Source organism: Eptesicus fuscus, chromosome 4 (genome assembly GCF_027574615.1).
Source record: "Eptesicus fuscus isolate TK198812 chromosome 4, DD_ASM_mEF_20220401, whole genome shotgun sequence".
Taxonomy (NCBI): domain Eukaryota; kingdom Metazoa; phylum Chordata; class Mammalia; order Chiroptera; family Vespertilionidae; genus Eptesicus; species Eptesicus fuscus.
Genome location: NC_072476.1, coordinates 1,014,460 through 1,034,473, shown reverse-complemented (window position 1 = coordinate 1,034,473; position 20,014 = coordinate 1,014,460). Strand labels below are relative to the sequence as shown.

General features: G+C 47.9%; 1 protein-coding gene across 4 annotated transcripts in view; it reads left to right on the top strand.

The window, feature by feature from the left end:
* Window positions 1–20,014, top strand: part of DCUN1D3 (defective in cullin neddylation 1 domain containing 3) — a 34,371-nt gene that overhangs the window by 1,318 nt on the left and 13,039 nt on the right. The window contains exon 2 of one of the 4 annotated variants that reach the window (XM_028136835.2): window positions 3,890–3,968. The exons of 2 other annotated variants lie outside the window; for them this stretch is intronic. The gene's annotated coding sequence lies outside the window, so the exon portion shown is untranslated. Of the gene's footprint in view, window positions 1–3,889; window positions 4,024–20,014 lie in introns of all 4 variants that reach the window. One more of the 4 variants, XM_028136834.2, reaches the window with a different exon arrangement.

The window sequence follows — 20,014 nt, the reverse complement described above, 5'->3', positions numbered from 1 at the left end:
GATGAACATTTCCCCCGTGAATACTGGAATTCAGAGCCCTTGCAAGGATTCCTGAATGGCATCACAGCCCAGGAATCGAGGGCTCCTGCTCTGAATACTTTCCGTGTGAGGAATTTACATGGTGTCAACTCTTTCCGAAATGATTTGATGTTAGGCTAATTCTGGATTTCTGTGTTTCTCTCCGCCCACACTTCACGGTGCGTTTCAGAGAACAGAAAACCCAATATTACTTTTTTGTTTCTACACTTGGACAGTAGCGCTTCCCCCGCCCCCCTCTATTTGTGTGTCTGGCCCACAAGTTTTCAGTGACACATTCGGCTTGTACTGATTCCCTTATTTAGCTGATTCTTTTTTGTATAGGTGGTCTTAAATGAGAAAATGTGACCTGTTTAGTTTTGCTTTAAAGAAGGAAACAAACCGATAACAGATGTGAAAAAATTATTTGAAGAAAGCAAAGGATGACTGGGAAGAAGGTCTCTTTATTGTTGTTCTGTTGGCTTTTAAAAAAAAAAAAGAAAGAAAGGTACTCCTTCAGCCTGTCACAGGGCTCTCACAGCGACGTGTGATGGCTCCTCTTTCGTTGTTGATATTTTCTTTGGAAATCCTCTGTTGAACCTGGAACTGTTTTCTGAAGAACTTTAAGAGATAGTGTCTAATTTTGGGGCTCCTTAGGTTAAAGGGAGAGCATATTGCTGGGAGAACTGTTAACCTACTCATCCGGGCCTGATAAAACAATATAATGCTTGGATTTTACAAGTAACAGCATGTTGAGGTGTTCCACAGAAACGCAACCAAAGGATGGCTGCTGCTCTCATCTTAATTGATCTGGAGTCATTGAATAAAAGGTCCAGAATTCATTCATTCAGGAAGCATTTGTGAGTGGCTACTAAGGGCTTAGCTGGTGTTTTGGGCCCTGGGCATACAAAGATGAACACAAGCATAAAGTCCACTCTTAGAAAGCTTACATCAGGGTCCGGGTGGGAACACATAATAAAAAACATATAAATCAGATTTTGATGAGTGCCAAAGAAAACAAGAGTGATTGAATAGACAGTGATTGGCATGCAGTCAAAAACCCCTTTCTGAGGAGGTGACACTTGAGTTGAGCTTTAACTAAAAAAGAGCGCTGCTAAGAGGGCAGGCCCTGGCAGGAGTGACTGGCAAGTTCTGGGGAATGGGAAGAAAGGGCGAGGTGGAGCAGGGCGTGAAGGCAGGGCAACGACACGAAGGGGCAGCAGTTATCCAGAGCCGGGTGAGCAAAGGGGGAAGTGCAGAGAGCCCAGGGGGGAGAGGAGGAGGCTGGGCTCAATAGGTAGGCAAATAGGAACAGGATGGATGCTCCTTTTGATTCTTTCTATTGCCTTTCCCAGAGTCTTACACTTACTGTTGTAGCTACTGATGGGCTATTGTAATTTGAATTAAAAAGTTACCCAGCTGAGAATGGGAAAGGAGGTGGCTGTGGTCACATGGGTCTTTTCTGGCAGGTAAATCTCAACCTTCATAATTGAATGGGTGTTCAATTGAGAGCAGACCTTTTTCCTTACAGGCTATATGCTACTATTTAAAAGTGTATAACAAGTACCCCAAATGTGTTTTAGTATATGAATCCTCCTTTGCTTCCAGCTATGCATGAATTTAGGGTTGAAGGGTGGGCAAATGATAATATGCCCCTGTTGGTCTATAAAGATGACCATCAAGATCTAAGTTTAAAGTTGTTTTTTGTCGGGAGGTGGGTTTTATGTTGCAGTATTTCTACCCATGTCTAGTCTGCCTAGTGACTGATAACACTCAGCTGAGATGTGGTTGGTGCTGAAAGTGCACTCAGTGGATCCTGTTAGGTAGATGACCACGGTGGGCTCAGGCCCGCTATGTCTGCGTCTTTGGACTGCCATGTAACCAAGGGATGCAACTGCCTTGCCATTTGTGGGCCATTCATTTCCAATAGTCAGCTACTTTCCACCTCACCTTGACCAGATTGTCCACTGGCAGGGCCCTCCTGGACGTGGCCCTCTGCTGTTGCCGTGAGCTAAAACAAAGGAGATGCCATTTTCTCCTTTGGAACCCCACAGCAGTGACTAGTGTGTTCTTTGGGTGAGTTGGCTCTTTGAGCCAAGTGGTTGAAAGGCTTACGCACTGTTTCATCTATTTGTAGTAAAGTCAGTATTAGAAAGAAAACCATTCATTGTTTAGGGAAATGAATCAGAAATTGAGGACTTGACGCCTGTTGTAGGTTCTAGTACTTTAGTAGCATGGGTAGGTGGACTGTCAGAACTTGAGTAGAGATTAGATTCCTGGGCAGTCTTGGGGTTACTAAAGGGGATGGAATAGAGCCTGGTACTGAATTACTGAATTCCAATTTGAAGGCAAAAAGAAAGTGTTTTAGTTAGCAAGCAAGCGACTAGAGTGCACAGCTGGAGTGAGGCAAACAATAGATTCCCCCTCTGTACTGCAGAGTAGCTCAGCAATGGAGAATTCCTTTGTGATTCTCATCTATAATAATCTATAATAATAAAAGCATAATATGCTAATTAGACCGGACAGCCGAACGACCTTCTGGATGAAGCCGGGGCTGCCACTGCGGCTGCAAAGGCTGAGGGCAGCCACTGCGGCTGCCAGGGCCGAGCCCCTTGCATGAATTTCATGCATCGGGCCTCTGGTCCTATATAATAAAAGCCTAATATGCTAATGATATGCTAAGGCCATTCAACTGCTCGCTATGACGTGCACTGACCACCAGGAGGCAGACACTCGCACTGGTAGGTTAGCTTGATGCTAGGGTCTGGCCAATAGGGACTGGGTGAGAGGGCTGGACATGCCCTGGAGCCCTCCTGTGATCCCTCCCCAGCTGGCCAACCTCCTGTGTCCCTCCCTGGCCCCGATTGTGCACCGGTGGGGTCCCTCGGCCTGGCCTGTGCCCTCTGGCAATCTGGGCTGAGGACCGCACCCCCACCCCCTGGGCGAGTGCATGAATTTTGTGCACCGGGCCTTTAGTATATATATAATTTGGCTTTGGCCTAGGTTACAGAATTTTGGACTTTGTGTCCTAATGCTGGACTACAAATGCTCTAGCCCAGTGGTTGGCAAACTGCGGCTCGAGAGCCACATGCGGTTCTTTGGCCCCTTGAGTTTTTAGCAAAGGCCAGCTTAGGAGTACTCTAATTAAGTTAATAACAATGTACCTACCTATATAGTTTAAGTTTAAAAAATTTGGCTCTCAAAAGAAATTTCAATCGTGTACTGTTGATATTTGGCTCTGTTGACTAATGAGTTTGCCGACCACTGCTCTAGCCAATAGATTATTAAACTGTCCTCTATTCATCTTCATAGCAATGGTTTATTATAACTCAAGTATGAAAATATTCTGCAGGCTGAGGTGTCATCAGCCAGTTTGGAGACTGGTGGCTTTTTTCTAATTTCTGAAGTGGGAGGATGGGTGGGAGGGGACTTGAATGCTGGGAGACCCCATTGTTTCCTACATTGGCCACTGAACGTGCTTCGTGCTTCGAGAAAGACTCCACAAATCTAAAGGAACTTAGAATCTAGGAACCGGGCTGGTTAACCTAGATTACCTGTGAATTTGTGTCTTAAATTTCAGGGACTTTTGGACAAACTACTGAAAGGTGGGCCAGTAGATGCCACTTGAGTGTGGATATTTGCATTGCCTTAGAGGTCTTTGCAAATAATCTATAATAATAAAAGCATAATATTCATGCTGCTTTGCTGCTGTTTTGGTGGATGTACTGCAGGACGGACAGCTCACTGTACACTGGCTGCCAGTTGGTGTGAGGCGAAGAGGGGGTAACTCAGATGGAAACAATGGTAATTACACGTTAACCCCGTCTCCCCAGCTCTTCATAACTTACACTGGCCTCTTTGTGTCTGTTTACAGATGTTGGTACCAGTGAACCTGATCGGTTCTTCCTACATGTCCTGAAGCTCGCTGCACAGTAGAACTGGATTTTAATTGAGTTAGTGCCTTTGAATTCAAATCAAGTTTCACTAGTTCTGTATCTGTTTTTCTAGGTAATGGAGGGTCTTATTTCTTTTTGGGGAACAAGGAGATTATCACCACACCTGACGATTTAACGAATGACTAAAAGGTAGAATTTAACATATTAACTTTGTGAAATAACGAGAGAAAAAGTTGGAAGTGGCTCAAACACTTATCTAATTCTTTGAAGTTCTGATGTTGAAAGTAGGAAATGGGAGGGGCAAAGTGCCAAATCATCTTTAAAATGTTGCAAATGAGACCTTATTGCAATCCCATACATCAGAATACGTAAGCTCAGTAAGTCAATCTTGAGTGATGGCCTCTGTTGTGGCAAAACAAGCCACCTATGGCAGCACCCCACTCACCTGACTGCAGGGCGGGGCAGGCCTGGAGCTGATGACTCCCTGATGTGCTGAGGGCTGGGCCTGCTCAGCAGTGTCCTGGGAGCGGGGCTGGATTGCTGGGTTTGGGCTGGGTTGCAGCATGGAAGCCTGGGTTGCAGTGTGGGGAAGCCTCTTCCATTTCCTCTTCTGCCCTGCTCTCCTGGAAGGCTCAGCCCCAGGACCTGGAGCCTGGAGCTCACCGTCACTGAGGCCTGTAGATCATGATCAGATGTGATGACTGACAAGGATCTTATAGCAACACTGCACAGGGTAGGACTTCTCATTTTTGGAGATGTTTAGCACTTTTTTGTAGCCACTGCCCCAATCTCTCGTCAGTCTAGGAGACTGTCAGAAAGACTTGCCTCCTTATCTGATTCACAGATTGCTTCCATTCAATCAAGGCAGCAACGTGTAGGTATAGCTTTGAGCTCTTGCTGGTTGGTGAAGGGTTTGGACTCTGCAGTGTTCGCCTAAAGTGGGTTGGTGTGTGACCCGTAATTTTGATTCTGAACAAGACTGAAGTCATAGCATTAAGTATAGTGAATTCAGTTAACACCTCTCTTTCCAGCATGGAAAAGAAGCAGAAAAAAGACCCTCAAATATATCCAGTATGTTATTTTTTTTCAAACTGGGCTATGGGGACCTCTCTCAGGAGTCATTGCTAGAGTATTGTAGGGAAAGGGGGCTTGATGTCTTCCTTCCATTTCACCACATTTCGCTTTACTCTGTGAAAGTTACTTTATATTCTGTTATATTGTTTTTTCCCTTAAGATGTCAGGCAAGCAGAATATTTTGAGACTAAAACAGGTTGAAAGCATTGATGTAGGGAAATGGAAAGCTAGAAAGGTTAGTAAACTTGCTTTTAAAGTTGCACAGCAAGAAACTGGCAGCCACAGGACTAGAATCGGGCCCCTGCATTGCTTTTCTCATTTGCGCTGCCTCGCGCATCGTTGCTGGCACTCAGTTTGAGGTTGATTGGACCCTCGGGGTTGGTCTGTATTCCGGGTCTGTCCGAAAACGTTTTGTCACAAACTGCTGTTCTTTTGGAGAAGACTCCCCGCACCGCCTCCAGCCTGTGCCCCGTGAGGCTGTCAGGGTGCGGAGCCTAGCCAGCAGCTGGCCGCCCTCGCAGGCCCCAGCTGCACGGGACAGGAGCACTTCGAGAGGAGCGGAGTCTGTCAGTCCAAGTTCTTCAGCTGTGCTGGTGGGCTTGCTGTGGAGAAGACCTTTGCAAAATGCCAAGTTGAATACTTCCTCTTCCCACTGACCTTCCCTGGAATCTGAACAGGGAAACCCTGTGGAAATAACTCCAGTGGCCACCTCCTTTTTTAAAATCTGAAGCAAATTTATTTTCCGTTGAATACTCGCTTTGCCTCTACTTGTGACTGCCTAGGGGCTGCTCTTTAGACAGGAGGGGAAGGCTGGGAATGCCACTGCTCTGAGGGTGCGGGTCCCGGTCGCAGCATCTGGGCATGCTGTGCTGCAAGGCCCGAGTCCTCGGAGGAGGCATTCCCCGGCTGCGACCTCTCCTTTCCTAGATGAGTGGAATCAAGAATGACTCTTCTGTCTCTCTTAAAGGATATTTCCGTGGTTCTTTTTTTTCCTAGTCAGTTTTTCTTTGAAATAACTTGTCACTTGTCATTTACTTAAAACAGTTGGTTGTAGCTGATGCCTATGGCAAGGAGAATTTTGCTTGTGGGTTTCCTAACACTGAAAGAGATAAGTCTGAAGACCTCTCTAGAGGCAGTGAGATGGGGGTTCTGTGGGGGAGGAGGTGTTGTGGACTGGATCCATAGGGTAGAGCACTGCCCGTGGTCCAGCGGGAAGTGGATGGAGCATGCTCACAGTGGCACTTGCTGTGGGGAGAGTGGGGTGGTGGGGAAGGAGTCGGCCCAGAAGGTGGCCCAGCGCGAGGGAACACCTTGCATGAGGAGGGAGCTGCGGGCCTGGAGCTGTGGCGTTGGGTAATCAGGGTCCTGACCGCAGCTGCTCTTCGGGGCCTGGAGTTTGGGTTCCTGGTGGGGAGGGATGCCTGAGGACACAGAGGCTGTTTTGACCTGGTTGGTCATTAAGATCAGCTAGCTCAGTGGTCGGCAAACTCATCAGTCAGCAGAGCCAAATATCAACAGTACAATGACTGAAATTTCTTTTGAGAGCCAAAATTTTTAAACTTAAACTATATAGGTAGGTACATTGTTATTAACTTAATTAGGGCACTCCTAAGCTGGCCTTTGCTAAAAACTCAAGGGGCCAAAGAACCGCATGTGGCTCGCGAGCCGCAGTTTGCCGACCACTGTGCTAGCTAGTCCCGATTGACAGCTTATGGAGCACTGGCCTAACTTTTTAGAGATCGGTCTCCTTTGACTTGATTCTGACAGAAGTTAGTAAACAGGAGGGAGAGTCATATCCCTGGTCCATCCGCATTTGCCTCAGTTCATGCTCGGTGGTGTGTGTGGTCATTTATAATGCCTGCTGTCCACAGGGATCGCTACTGAGGCGTACTCGGTTCTCTCACGGGAGCTACAGTAACTGAAATAAATCCCAACTAAAATGCTCAACTAAATAAAGTCCATTTTCATTCACACTTCTATAACATCCCATGTTCTCAGGTGAAATGAGGTCTTTGGTCTTCTTTTAAAGAAACGTTATTTTAGCAGGTACTGTGGCTCTGTCCATGGGGCCAGGCAGAGTTCCTGCTGGTGCCGAAACTGGCACGCAGGGCTCTGAATCAGTGAGAGTGGTAAATCTAATGATTAAACCAAGCAGGGAAGTGGCTTCTGAGGCATTGGTTAAGTTGGTTTTAATGTGGACCTCTTTCTTTGAGGTTATTAACTATGTCATTCCAACAATTCTCTGACGCAGCTGAGTGTCCGGTAATTCAGTTCAGTTCAGTTCTGACATGAACTGCCTAGTTAGTGCCCACCCCACAAGTTAATGACTCCGTCTCACAGGGTTGCCCCACTTCAGAGACAAGCCAGGATTGGGGAGCCCCAAGCTACCTGCACTCCTGCCTGCAGACTGCAAGGTTCCCGTGACCACCCCAGGGACGGGGTGGGGAGGCATAATTTGCCAGAACATGTGATACAACTCAGGACAGCATGATATGCAGGATTACAGCTTCATTCTCAAGCATACAACCCAGGAGCAGCCAGATGGGAGAGATGCACAGGGCAGGTAGGGGTTGTGGGCACAGAACTTGCGGGTCACTTTCGGGCATGCTGGCCTCCCGGCACCTGCCTGGGTCACCGGCCCTGGCACTCCTCGCCTTGGTCAGCTTCAGTGAGTTACTCTGTGAAGGCCCAGTGGATTAACTCATTGGCATTTCCTTCCCTCCCCTGTGGTCTGGAGGTGGCACTGAAAGTTTCTACCTTTTAATGCTGTGCCTGCTCTTTCTGGTGTGGCCAGCCCGTCTCTGAAACTAAGGCCCCACCCTGAGTCACGGAGCAGCAACTCCATGTGGTCCTGGTGAATAACAAAGGGCACTCCCATGAGTAAGAAAGTCCTAGGATTTTAGGAGCTTTAACTGGAACTGGGGACAAAGACCAAATACACATATAATCTTTTTTTGTATATTAAAAGAAATACCCACCCAAGGACATGCTGAGAGAGAGAGAGAGAGAGATGAGATAGAAGCATCCATTGGCTGCCTTCCTGGAGATCAAATGCAAAACCCAGGTGTATGCCCTGACGGGGAATTGAACTAGCAACCTCTAGGTGCACAGAACACCCACCGCTCAACCAAACAGCTACTCACTCTCTAGACCTCCATAATGCAAGAATGAGCTCACTTAGTAAGAAATTGGGTATACGGAATTCATGCTTCCTTTCACTGTGACTTTGAAAAGAGTTGGAGTGCATGTAGGGCATCAGTTAAGAGCGTCGGACTGCAGTCAGTCTGGGTTTGAATTTGAACCCTACCACCTACTTACCACTTAGCATATGTCAGCCTCCCTTCCTTTAAGTGTACAGTGAGGATAATCACAGTAAATCGTTTCTAGGATTCACATAGATAGTGCGTTTGAAGGATATGGCACAGTACCTGGCACATAATTAAAATTTAATGAAGTTAGCTATTAGCCAAATGCATGCCTAGCTAAACTCACCAGGATTGGCATCTCCCAGAGGGCCAGGAACTTTATAATGTTCTCTCCCCTTACAGGGCTGTGTGGCACAGTGTGTGGAAAATAGACCCGCTCTGGGCATCTGGGAGACACAGAACAACTGTCGTGGAAACTGGCAGCCTGTTCCAAAGCCAGCCTAAAGCGCAGTGGTGGAACCCTGCCTCCTTAAACTTCCAGAGCACTCGTGGGGCAGCGATGGGGGCCGGCTCAGGGCCGGGGATTCTGCTGAGTCAGAAAATGGGAAACGGATTCTGGAGATGTTTTATCTTGGTCAGTGTGAAGGACACGGATTTATTTTAGCTGGCCCATTCTTTGAGAAGGGGCTGTCAGATACTATGTTGTGTGTGTTGTTTCTCAGAGAAAGTGAAAAGCCCAGATTCACTGGCAAAGGGCTTTCCAGCTGCTGAGGGTCACTTGTGAACTCCAGAGGCCGGGTCTCTAAGCTCCTGTAGCTCACCCACCTGGAGATGCTACTCTGGTGGACCATCATGTTGGGACTAAGTCCTAGATTCTAGTCTGGACTCTACCACCACTTACTGTGTGGCTCTTGGAGTCTGTTTGCTTAACTGTGACTTAAAGCATTTCGGACTATACTATGGAAAGCAGTAAGAAGTTTCCTCAAAAAATTAAAAATGGAACTGCCTTAGGACGCGGTGATCCCACTTCTGGGAATTTATCCGAAGAAACACAAAACACTAATTCAAAAGGGTATATGCACCCCTATGTTCACTTACAGTAGCCAAGATTTGGAAGTAGCCCAAGTGCCTATCTATAATAATAAAAGCATAATATGCTAATTAGACCGGACAGCCGAACAACATTCTAGATGTCCTTCTGGACAAAGCCGCGTGGTGGGGGCCGAGGCAGAGGCGGTTAGGGGCGATCAGGCAGGCAGGTGAGTGGTTAGGGCAGGCAGGCAGAGGGGTTAGGGGCAATCAGGCAGGCAGGCAGCCGAGTGGTTAAGGGCAACCAGGCAGGCAGGCGAGCAGTTAGGGGCATCAGGCAGGCAGGCAGGCGAGCAGTTAGGGGCATCAGGCAGGCGAGCAGTTAGGAGCCAGTGGTCTCAAATTGCAAGAGGGTGCAGGCCAGGCTGAGGGACATTCAACACCCCACTCCCACCCCACCCACCCCGCATGAAGTTCGTGTACCGGGCCTCTAGTAAGTAGATAACTAAATAAAATGGCGATGGTACATTTACACAATTGAATACTACTCGGCTGTAAAAAAAAAAAAAAAAAAGGCTTACCATTTGCAACATCATGGAGGGACCTGGAGAATATCATGCTAAGTGAAATAAGCCAGTCAGAGAAAGACAAATATCATATGATCTCACTCGAATGTGGAATCAAATGAACTAACAAAATAGAAACAGATTCATAGGTACAAAGAACATGCTGACAGCTTTCCTGACCTGTATTTATCTTTTTTCAGAGGTAAAAAAGGTGAAGGGATTAACAAATAAAAACTCAATGGTATGGTGATTACCAGAGAAAAGGGGAATGAGTGGAGGTAGGATAAGGTAAAGAGGAATAAATAGTGATGGAGGAGACTTGGCTGAGGGTGGTGAACACACAATACCATGTACGGGTGATGTGTTATTGTATTCCTGCAACCTATATCATTAGCCAGTGTCACCCCAATGCACTTAATTTTATAAAGAGCACCTGGGACTAAATCACTTCCTCGGCGTGGCTGCGGCTCCGTTTGTGTACGTGTGCTGCTGATGGTACACGAGATGGTTTTTGGGTGGACGCTTGGTTTACTAGTTTTGTATTTGTATGCAGAGGAATGAAAACAATGCATGTTCCCATGACTTCCAAGGGTAGTGTTGCTTAGGATGATGACACAGTGGGTCTGACTTTCTTGTTTTTAAGGAAAGTAGTACGTGAACAGAGTTGGGTGTTAAATACATATGTGAGATCACAGGTTATGTAGGAATGGTCACATCATTTCTGAGGCTTCAGACTCGGAATTCTCATGCCATATCCTTCAAATGCATGATCTTACTGAATCCTGAAAACTACTTACTGTGACTGTCCTCACTGTGTGAAGTCTTTGTGGGGATGGGCACAGTGGGAGCATTTGGATTTGCTGAGCGGATTTAAAGACCCTCCTAACTCAAGCAAACAGACAAATTTCTGTTTGTGCATTTATGGTGAAAATACCCATAAGTAGATTGTGTAGCATTTAAAAATATAGATGTTGGTAGTGGTAGCTTTTTTTAAATAATGAAAAGTGAATAATATTGCTTTCTCTTTCACCATGAGAATTTCCCCACAACCTGGACTGCTCTTTAGTTCCTTCCCGTCTTAGGGGTGGGAATGCCCCCGGTACGAGTTAGGGTTCTGGCGTGTTCTCTTGGGTGGGACAGAAAGCCGCCCCCTCCCTTGAATTCTTCATGTACTGTATTCCAGGTTCTGGAAGGCCGAGACTCTGCCCCCATTTTAGTGACCTGTACATTACTTCTTGTTGGTAACTGCTTTAAAGGTACAGTGGGCTGTGAGCCCTAAAGTGAAGTTAAACATCGGAGGCAAGCTTTGTTTAAAATTCCATTTCACTTTCTGTCATATTGCTTGAAAGTCAGCATAGTGGAGGTCTTGAGAAGTAAAATGAGCAGTTGTAGAAATGAAACAAACTTCTGTGGGAGGTGCTTTCTTTTTAAGTAAAACACCAGAGTGAAACTGAAATCTCAGTTGTGTAATAGGTAAGATAGCTGCTTCCAGACTAGTCTACGGCTCTTGACTTTGTTCCCTAGACATTTTGTGTGTATCTTAACACTGTAATATTTCATTATCTACATTTGGTGGTTGGCCTGTGTTCTGCAAGTGATTTTATTCTATAATTACCTTGGCATAAAGGGCTATGCATCTGGTATAGCTCCTTGTGATAAATTAATGTTTGAAATTGTAGTTTTAAAGATTGCTGTAAAGATGTTTCCGATGCTGCTATCTTTCTACACCATGTGCTATCTAGTGGTGTAGCCCAAAATTTTTCTCCTCCTTCATTACTTTAATACAAGGTTTTTACTTGATTTTATAATAAGAAACTCTCAGGTTCCCCACCTGAGTGGAACCTGTTACAAGCCACAAGCCCTCACGCTGGAACTTTGGTTTGTCCTTCATGCTGTCTTATCTCCTGACCTGAATTGGTGCATTCAGAAAGGGAGAAAGTCTTTACTTGAGGCTGTGTTTGCAGGATTAAAAATCTCTTTTCTCACTGAAATCCACTTCATGACATTCATCGTTTGCACAGACCCACAAGACCTCCATACTCAGGTTTCTGAAATAATCCATTCCCCTTGGTGCAGGCATTAGTCATTATTGATGGACTAGAGGCTGATGCACGGAATTCTGGCAAGAGTAGGCCTTCCTTTCCCCGGCTGCCGGCACCGGCTTCCCTCTGGCACCTGGGACCAGACTTCCCTCGCAGCCCCGGCTTCATCCAGAAGGATGTCCGGTCTAATTAGCATATTACACTTTTATTATTATAGACTAGAGGCCTGGTGCATGAAAATTCATGCTCTGGAGGGGGGGGTCCCTCAGCCCGGCCTGCCCTCTCTCACAGTCCAGGAGCCCTCAGGGGCGGGAGGCAACCTGGCAATCAGGGGAAGGTGACGCCCCATCACACCTCTGCTGCTGCCACTACCAACCCCGCAAGCCTCGGCCGGTCCTGGTTACCTGAGCCTCAGGCGACCCTGGGCGGCTGGGCAGCCACCATCTGAGGCTTGTCTGCGCCTCAGGCCGGCCCTGGGCGGCTGGGGAGCTGAGGGGACTGGGTGCCGCCATCTTGTGGCTATGGGTGTCACCATCTTTGTGAGCTGGCAACCTCTTCAGGCAGTCAATTAGCATATTCCCTCCTTATTGGCGGTGGGCACCACCATCTTTGAGGGCGGGGCAGTCAATTAGCATATTCCCTCCTTATTGGCTGTGTGGGCCCTTCCATTTTTGAGGGTGGGGCAGTCAGTTAGCATATTCCCTCCTTATTGGCTGTGGGCACTGCCATCTTTGCAACAGTGTGAGGGTCAATTAGCATATTCCCTCTTTATTATATAGGATAGGATAATTGCTGGTAAGTCTGGAGAAATTCTGGAAGGGGATGATGGACAGGGGTGTGACATTTGCCCTCGGTCTATAGATTAGGATTTGCAAAGCAGAGTGAAGTTGTTTATTTCATTCTCTTCTTGGGAAATTGCTATTGGATCAATGAGTCTTGGTTATGATCTCCTATGGGCAGCTGAGTAGTTGGGCTTTTGAGGATGAGAGCCACATGAAAGAATATTCTTTCCCAATCACACAAATAATTATCTCCATGGCAGGATAATCTCCACTGAAGTACAAGCATCCAAGACCACACATTTGAGAAGATTAAATGTAATTTAGTTAGAATGAGAGATGTGCAGACATCATGGTGAAGTCCGAAACCTCAAGCCATCCGTGCTTGTTCCCAGCACCACTGGTCATCTGTGAAAGGCTAACCTTTCAGTTCATCGGGAGTCTTCATTTCTAAAATGAAGCCCTTTCAGCTTGTTAGAAACTGGAACGTTCATGGTAACTTCAAGTAAAAAAATACACATATGTAACTGAAGACTTTTTTAAATTCTTTCTTTAAACCTCTTCAGGCAAAGAACCGGAATTGCTTAATTTACTCAAGCAAATGCTTTCTAAGTTTCCAGCTCACAATCATTGCTTGGCCTGGCAGAAAGAGAATACCAAGTTACGCGCCAGGTAAAAAGCTGCCTCGTTGCTTTGGCCCACTTGGAAGGGAACAGCGTCTCCTTCCTCGGAGCCTAGGCTTCCGCTGCTGCTCTGGTTCCCAGCTTCCCTGCTCACATACAGGTCTTAAATTGACTCTTTGCACACCAAACTGAGGCCTCCCTGCGGGAGGTGGTACTCTGACAGCTGACAGCCTTAAGCAAGGGAGCTTTTGATTACAAGAGATTAACTGAACACAGCTTCTCACAACACACTTTTAACAGCTTTCACTACAGATACAAGATGTTTTCTAGAAAGAACCAGACTATTGTAGTTCTCAAGTTAGACATATGTGAGCAGGGAGCCAGCTTTCCCAGGCGGAATATGGATCATTCATAGGTGCTTCTGAAACGCAAAACCAGTCTGGTAAGCTAGAAACATTTGGCCTCCAAATTTGAGCCACTGTTGAATTCAAAGTGAAGTATATATAGTCTGGATTGGAGACATGGTGTTTCAGGAAAAAGAAATGTGTTTATACGTATGTTGCCAAATATTCATTCCAATAAATTGGAGTGCCTATTGTTTTAAAGGACCTTTATGGTGTGGTAGGAAAACCAACCTAACAATGATAGACGTAAGAACAATTGGAAAATGTAAAGTCAGTACTAACTAGTGTTGGTGCTATCCATGAGGGTGTGCGGGCAGAGAGGAGCCCTGGGGAGGTCAGACCCGAGCTGGACCTGAAAGACCAGCGCTGGAGTGAGAGGCCTTCCAGGCAGAGTGAGGGAACAGCGTGTGAAAGCTGCAGGGCACGGATGTCCGGCCTCTTGGGCATGGCGGGCGTCAGGGTGCCGAGGAATGTGGGGAGAGACGGGAGAATGACAGCGGTTGAGGCCAAATTCAGAAGGGCCTGTGTGCTTTGTTGAGTTAGCGCTTTATTTTGTAGGTGAAGGGGACCTGTTAAATAATGACTTGCTCCGGGTGTGTGTGTGTGTGTGTGTGTGTGTGTGAGAGAGAGAGAGAGAGTGAGTGTGTGTGTGTGTGTGTGTGTGTGTGTGTGTGAGGGTGTGTGTGTGTGAGTGTGAGAGTGTGAGTGTGTGTGAGAGAGTGTGTGTGTGTGTGTGAGTGTGAGTGTGAGAGTGTGAGAGTATGTGTGTGTGCGTGTGTGAGTATGAGTGTGTGTGAGAGTGTGTGTGTGTGTGTGTGAGTGTGTGTGTGTGTGTGTGTGTGTGTGTGTTTAGTCCAGTGGCAGAGAGGGTGGAGGAAGTAGCACTTTAAACTATTTGTGAGGAAATGCAGTAAAGATGGCCGGGCCTGAACTGCAGCATTCCCGAGGATTAGAATTTACAAAGTTTGCCTTGACCTATAAAAATTCATTGCTTCACGTTCCACACGGGTCAGTAGGCTGAAGGGTGCCTGCTTTATACAGTCACGCAGAGACCCGGGCTGCTGGTCCACTCATGTCCTGTCTTGGTCACCGTGGCTTTATTTTGATAGAGACATGCTGAAATAAATGAGTCATCGTTAACATAAAATAATAGATCCTTTTAATAAAAATTAATATTTTTTCTTTAACATCACCTTACCAGACACTGAATAACTGCCCAAATAATAAGCATAACGCAAATAAACCTATTTTTCTTGTTCTCCGAGAGCGAAATATTTCCTGTTGCGCACACCAAGCAAGTCAGTCCAAGACTAAAGATGTGGCCATCGGCTGCTATAACACTCGCTGCTAGTATTCGTGGAGAGAAATGGTGCGCATGCGCGTAAGGGAAATGAATGCCACACGATGATAATAATCAGTCATTAGCGAACGTTGTAGTTCGTTATTAATAATTATGTATAACAGGTATTATAAAAATTAAGTTAGGAAATTTTTATTAAAACGTTTCTTACACACCGTTATATTGGCTGGGCCGCAAAAGTATTCGTAGTGGGCTCCATACAGCCCACACGAGTTTGACATGCTTGGTGTACATAGTCAATTTTTTTTTAATCCAGTCAAAAGAAGTTATAAATGAAACATTTTCCTTTCCTGGGTTTATAAAATGTTTGGCCTGGAAGAAGCAAGATTGTGAGGCTGACTTCTTGCTGTGGGAGCTGCTGTCAGCGCCTGAGAGGCTGGCTGGCTGGCTGACACGGAGCGGTGCCGGCCTGAGCAGGGGTCAATCTGGCGGCTGGCAGGAGTGGACTTACTGTGTAATTGACGGTACCCAGGAGCCTTTGGGGCGGTCTTTATGATGTTATTATCAAGACAGTATCCTTTAGGCCTGGAGATTAATTTTGTTCTTACCTAGGTGCGCCGGAGTGATTCTCAAACGGAGAGGGTAGCAGCCTGCCGCTCAATGCTGTGTGTGCCTTCGCTTTAATCACGAATGGTGTCAGAACCAGAGATGTTTCAGTCGGTGATTTATTCATAGTTTAGAGGGTTTTTCCCGTTAAACTGACTTAACTTCTGAAAAGTGAGTCATATTTATGGTTTCAAATGTTTCCTCTTTGACTAGTCTTGAAAGAAGCGAGTTACTGTTTCTGCCTTGTCAGTGTGTCAGGCCTGCCGCCGCTGCAGCAAGGCGGGGGGATGCCACGCCGGGGTCCCCTCAGCACCAGTGGCCCCTTGACTAGAGCTGGTGGCCGCCCACTGTCAGCAAGCCTGGACTGTGTTTTATGGCTCACTAAGAAGTCATGTGGCGATAGGGCTCCTGTCCCCAGCTGCCAGTGCTTAGACTTACAATTTTTAACATATTGTGTTAAAACTGACTTCTAATTCTGGCTATTTTTCTTTTTTATTTTAGGCCTAAAATTTGGAGCTCTATTTTTATAAATCACTAGAGACCCAATGCATGAAATTCATGCAGAGAGCAGGGGAGGTGAGGTCCCTCAGCCCAGCCTGCGCCCTCTCGCAATTTGGGACCCCTGGCTCCTAACTGCCTGCCTGCTCGCTGTTCCTTACCGCTCAGCTTGCTGCGCCTTAGCAGGGGCTCCCACCACTACCACTGCGCATGCCAGCTGTGAGCCGTCTTCCTGCTGAGCGGCGCTCCCCCTGTAGGAGCGCACTGACCACCAGGGGCGCAGCTCCTGCATTGAGCGTCTGCCCCCTGGTGGTCAGTGCACATCATAGTGACCGGTCGTTCTGGTCATTCTGCTGTAACGGTCGCGTAGGCTTTTATTATATAGATTCTCTTAGAAAAGCCACTGGTGTTGCTACCCCAAATATCATCACTGGGCAGGGGGCAGGAGAGCCGGAGCTGGGAATTACACGAGGTTCAGCAGAATGGTGGGCCGTCGCAGCAAGGGGGAGTCTGCCCTTTGCTTTTCAGCAGCTGCATCTGGTTTTGATGGTCCTGATTAGAACTTTAGTCCTTGGCCTTTTTGCTGTCATCTGAGACATGGCCCTCTGTTTCCAGGGCTCCTGGAGATGGAGGCCCGCGATGGCCACATGGCTCGTCCTTGTGGACCCGGTCCCTGCGTCAGCCCTGAGTGGACAGCCCTCTGTCATCAAGCACATTTAGTAAATACGGCAGAGTAAGATGTCTCAAGCAGAGAGCTGCTGGGAGTCCCTTGTGCTTGGTGTGCCTTACTCCGGAACGCTGCTGGCTTCTGCTCTGGCATCTGCAAACACCTGGAGTGGGATGCCTTTGTTAATTGAGGTGAGAGGATGCAGTTCAGACCAGCACAAGTTCACTGGAGCTCATCCGCTGGCAAACGCGTGGAGCAGCTTGGAATGCCACATGCCGAGGCTCACGCCCCTCGGCTTTGCCTCGCTAAAGGGGGCCGTGGTGGCTGGTAGTAGTAGTCATGTTTTAATCCTCCCCAGGATGTGTGTTTTTATTTTTAGAGAGGGAGGAAGGGAGAGTATGAGGGAGGGAGGAAGAGAGAAACATCGATCAGTTGCCTCCCATACTTTCCCTGACCTTTTGGTGAATGGGGGACCCTCCAAACACCTGAGCCACCTGCCAGGATGTGATGGCCATTCTTTTTTTTTTTTTTTTTTTGCTGTGAACAATATACCTGATTTTTATTTATTTATTTATTTATTTAAATTTCTTTATTGATTAAGGTGTCACATATTTGTCCTCATCCCCCCATTCCCATCCCACACCCCTCCCCACGGATGCCCCAACCCCCTGTTGAACTTAACCGTTGGATAGGCTCATATGCGATGATGGCCATTCTTAATGTGAATTTTTCCTGGGGATTGAAGTGCAGCTCAAAAGGAGGCGTGTCAGGATAAACATCTCCTTTTTTAACTTCAAATTTTGGCTTTTGCTGTGTTTGGGGTGAAAATGCGCATGAGTGGGAGAGGGGTGCACAGTGCTGGCTGAGAAGCTGTGCTGGCGTCACTCCTGAGGACTGGTGAGGTGTGCCGTGCTGGCCGCAGAGGGCCCGGGAGAAATGGGGTTTTAGGAACCGGTTCTTGAGAGGGGGCAGGGAGAACCCTTAGGGCTCCACTCTATACCTGACAGCTCCACTCTATACCTGGCACCTTGGTGTTTCAGGCTTGGCAAATAAGACATCGGCTCCTTCCACCAGCCCCTGCCCGCTTCCTGCCAGAGCTGCCACCACCTGTGACACTGAGTATTGTAATCAGAATTGGTGTGTTGTTAAAACCCTAAGGAAGAGAAAACATACTTATAGGAACAGTACAGATTTATTGGGGGGAAATCCGGGTAAGTGGACCCACTCAGTGCAAACCCCTGTTGTTCAAGGGCCGGCCGCACTGAATAGCTGTGCCAGGAGCAGCCTCGGTGTGGCGGCCTCATTTATCCAGCCCTGCGTGACCACGCTGAAGTACATGAGCCAGAGCCTGCCACAGAGGGCTCGTTCTCATTCAGAAGCTATTCCCGAGCGCTGCTCTGTGCTGTGGCTGAGGGCACAGGGTCAGGGACAGGCCTGACAAAACCCTGCCCCTTCCCGTGGTGGCGCTGGCAGCGAGGGAGCCGACGAGGCTCTCCATCAGGAGCGGGGAGCCGCGTGCTGGGTCAGGGCGGTGCACGTTAGATGGGTGGACAGGGAATGCGTCTCAGCATGGGAACTGAGGCCCATGTGTCATTTGTCACCGGGACCTTTGATTTCCCCTGCTTTCAGGGGTGTGCTGGGCATTCTGTATCCGAAGCAGGGCCTGCTCTCCCGGGAGGCGCCCACTGCTGGAGCTGGGGGGCGGGGGGCATGGGCTGGAGGATGGGGCGGCCGTGCAGGGGAAGCCCTGACGCCATTCTGAAAAGCTGCGGTCAGGTCATGGTCCCCAGTCATGGGACACAACACTTGGAGCTTGCGAGGGAGTGTGTGTGCTGGGGATGGCAGGGTCCACAGCTGTCTTCCCGTTCTCAGAGAGGCCCTGAAGAGCCGTGCTGCTGCGGCTCGGTGGTAGGATTTTCTCATGGTGTCTCTTCTGAACACAGGGCCTCGCTGTTAGCGCCGTTTTAATAGACAACAGTGCGATGGCCGGTAGGTGGTGGCAGCTCTGGCAGGAAGCGGGCAGGGGCTGGGCTGGAATGATTCGATGTCTTATTTGCCAAGCCTGAAACACCATGGTGCCAGCTGTCAGGTATAAAGCTCCATGTTGATTGAATGATCTTCTTATCTTTACATGTTAATGTACCGTTGGCCATAGGAGCGCACATTTGTGAGGTCAGGAACTGTTATTAAACAACAACAAAGCTCACTGCAGCCTCAGGTTTTAACCTGCAGGGAAAGCTTTTCCCATCAAGGCACACAGATGTGAGCATTTCCTGTCACCGCTTCAAAACCTGAGTACTTTCTAAACAGGCTTGAAGCCAAAGAGAAATCGTTTCAGTAAGAATAATTGAAACCAAGAGGGTAGCCAGGTTCTGGTCAGATCTGGTCTTTCCGTTTCATAGGATGTGGTGAGATCAGATACCTGTTTCAGCCGGAAGATGGCTCATGTCATTGCACAGAGACTTCCGTGCGGCTCCGAGTGCGGGAGGTTTCTCCTTGGGAGCCTGAAGATGACAGAAATGCATGCACAACAGACGAAAGCAGTCTAAGTGCTCTGTTACGTAGCTGCTTGCAGGAGGCCTTGCAAAAATTGAAATTGGGAAGGTTTTGTAGCTCATCTTTTCAAGAGCGCCCTGATGGTGCCGTTGTGATGGGATTTTGCGGTTTGGTGTCACTGGTCCTAGTGTACAGATAAGGGTTCCCTGCTGTGTTGAATTGGGGTCTGGTAAGTTGGTCCCAGTTTGGGAATCAGAATGCCCAGGTATCAGACCTTCTCTTTCTTTGTTCTCTGAGCAGAAGAGACATGGGTGACAGTGCCTGTATCTGGGTGAGGACTCTGTTGTGACAGAAGCCTGACGCCTGGCTTATGCAGAAGGGGAGTTTATTGGCTTACATCACTGATGTGGAGGCTTCGGTCTGATTTTAGGTACAATTGGACTCGGTGCAAATAATGCCTTCAAAACTCACGGTCTGTGTCACTTGGTGGTGTTTTATTCTTGGGTTCTACCGGTAAGACGGGACCGCTTAGCCCTTCGAAAGGCATTATTGTCCCTGATCAGATGGCTGAAGCAGCCCCAACCTCCTGTGCTTGCGGTGCTTAATTCACTCGCGGGGCGTGTGAAGCTTTGGTGAGCCTGAGTCACATGGTCCATAATGAGCCCCACCCTACTCCTGGCAGAGTGAGGGAGAGGGATCCTGTAGTGAAAGCTGGGGAATCACCCAGGGAAGAGCCCGGATGCTGGGAGGGTGAAGGGTCTGCCTGCACGCAGGAGTAGCCCTGGCTCCAGTCTGAGGCTGGGGAGCCCTATAATACGCCTGTGGGCCTGAGGACAAGCTAGGCCAGCCTGTTACCCGTTTTCGGGGCCCCAT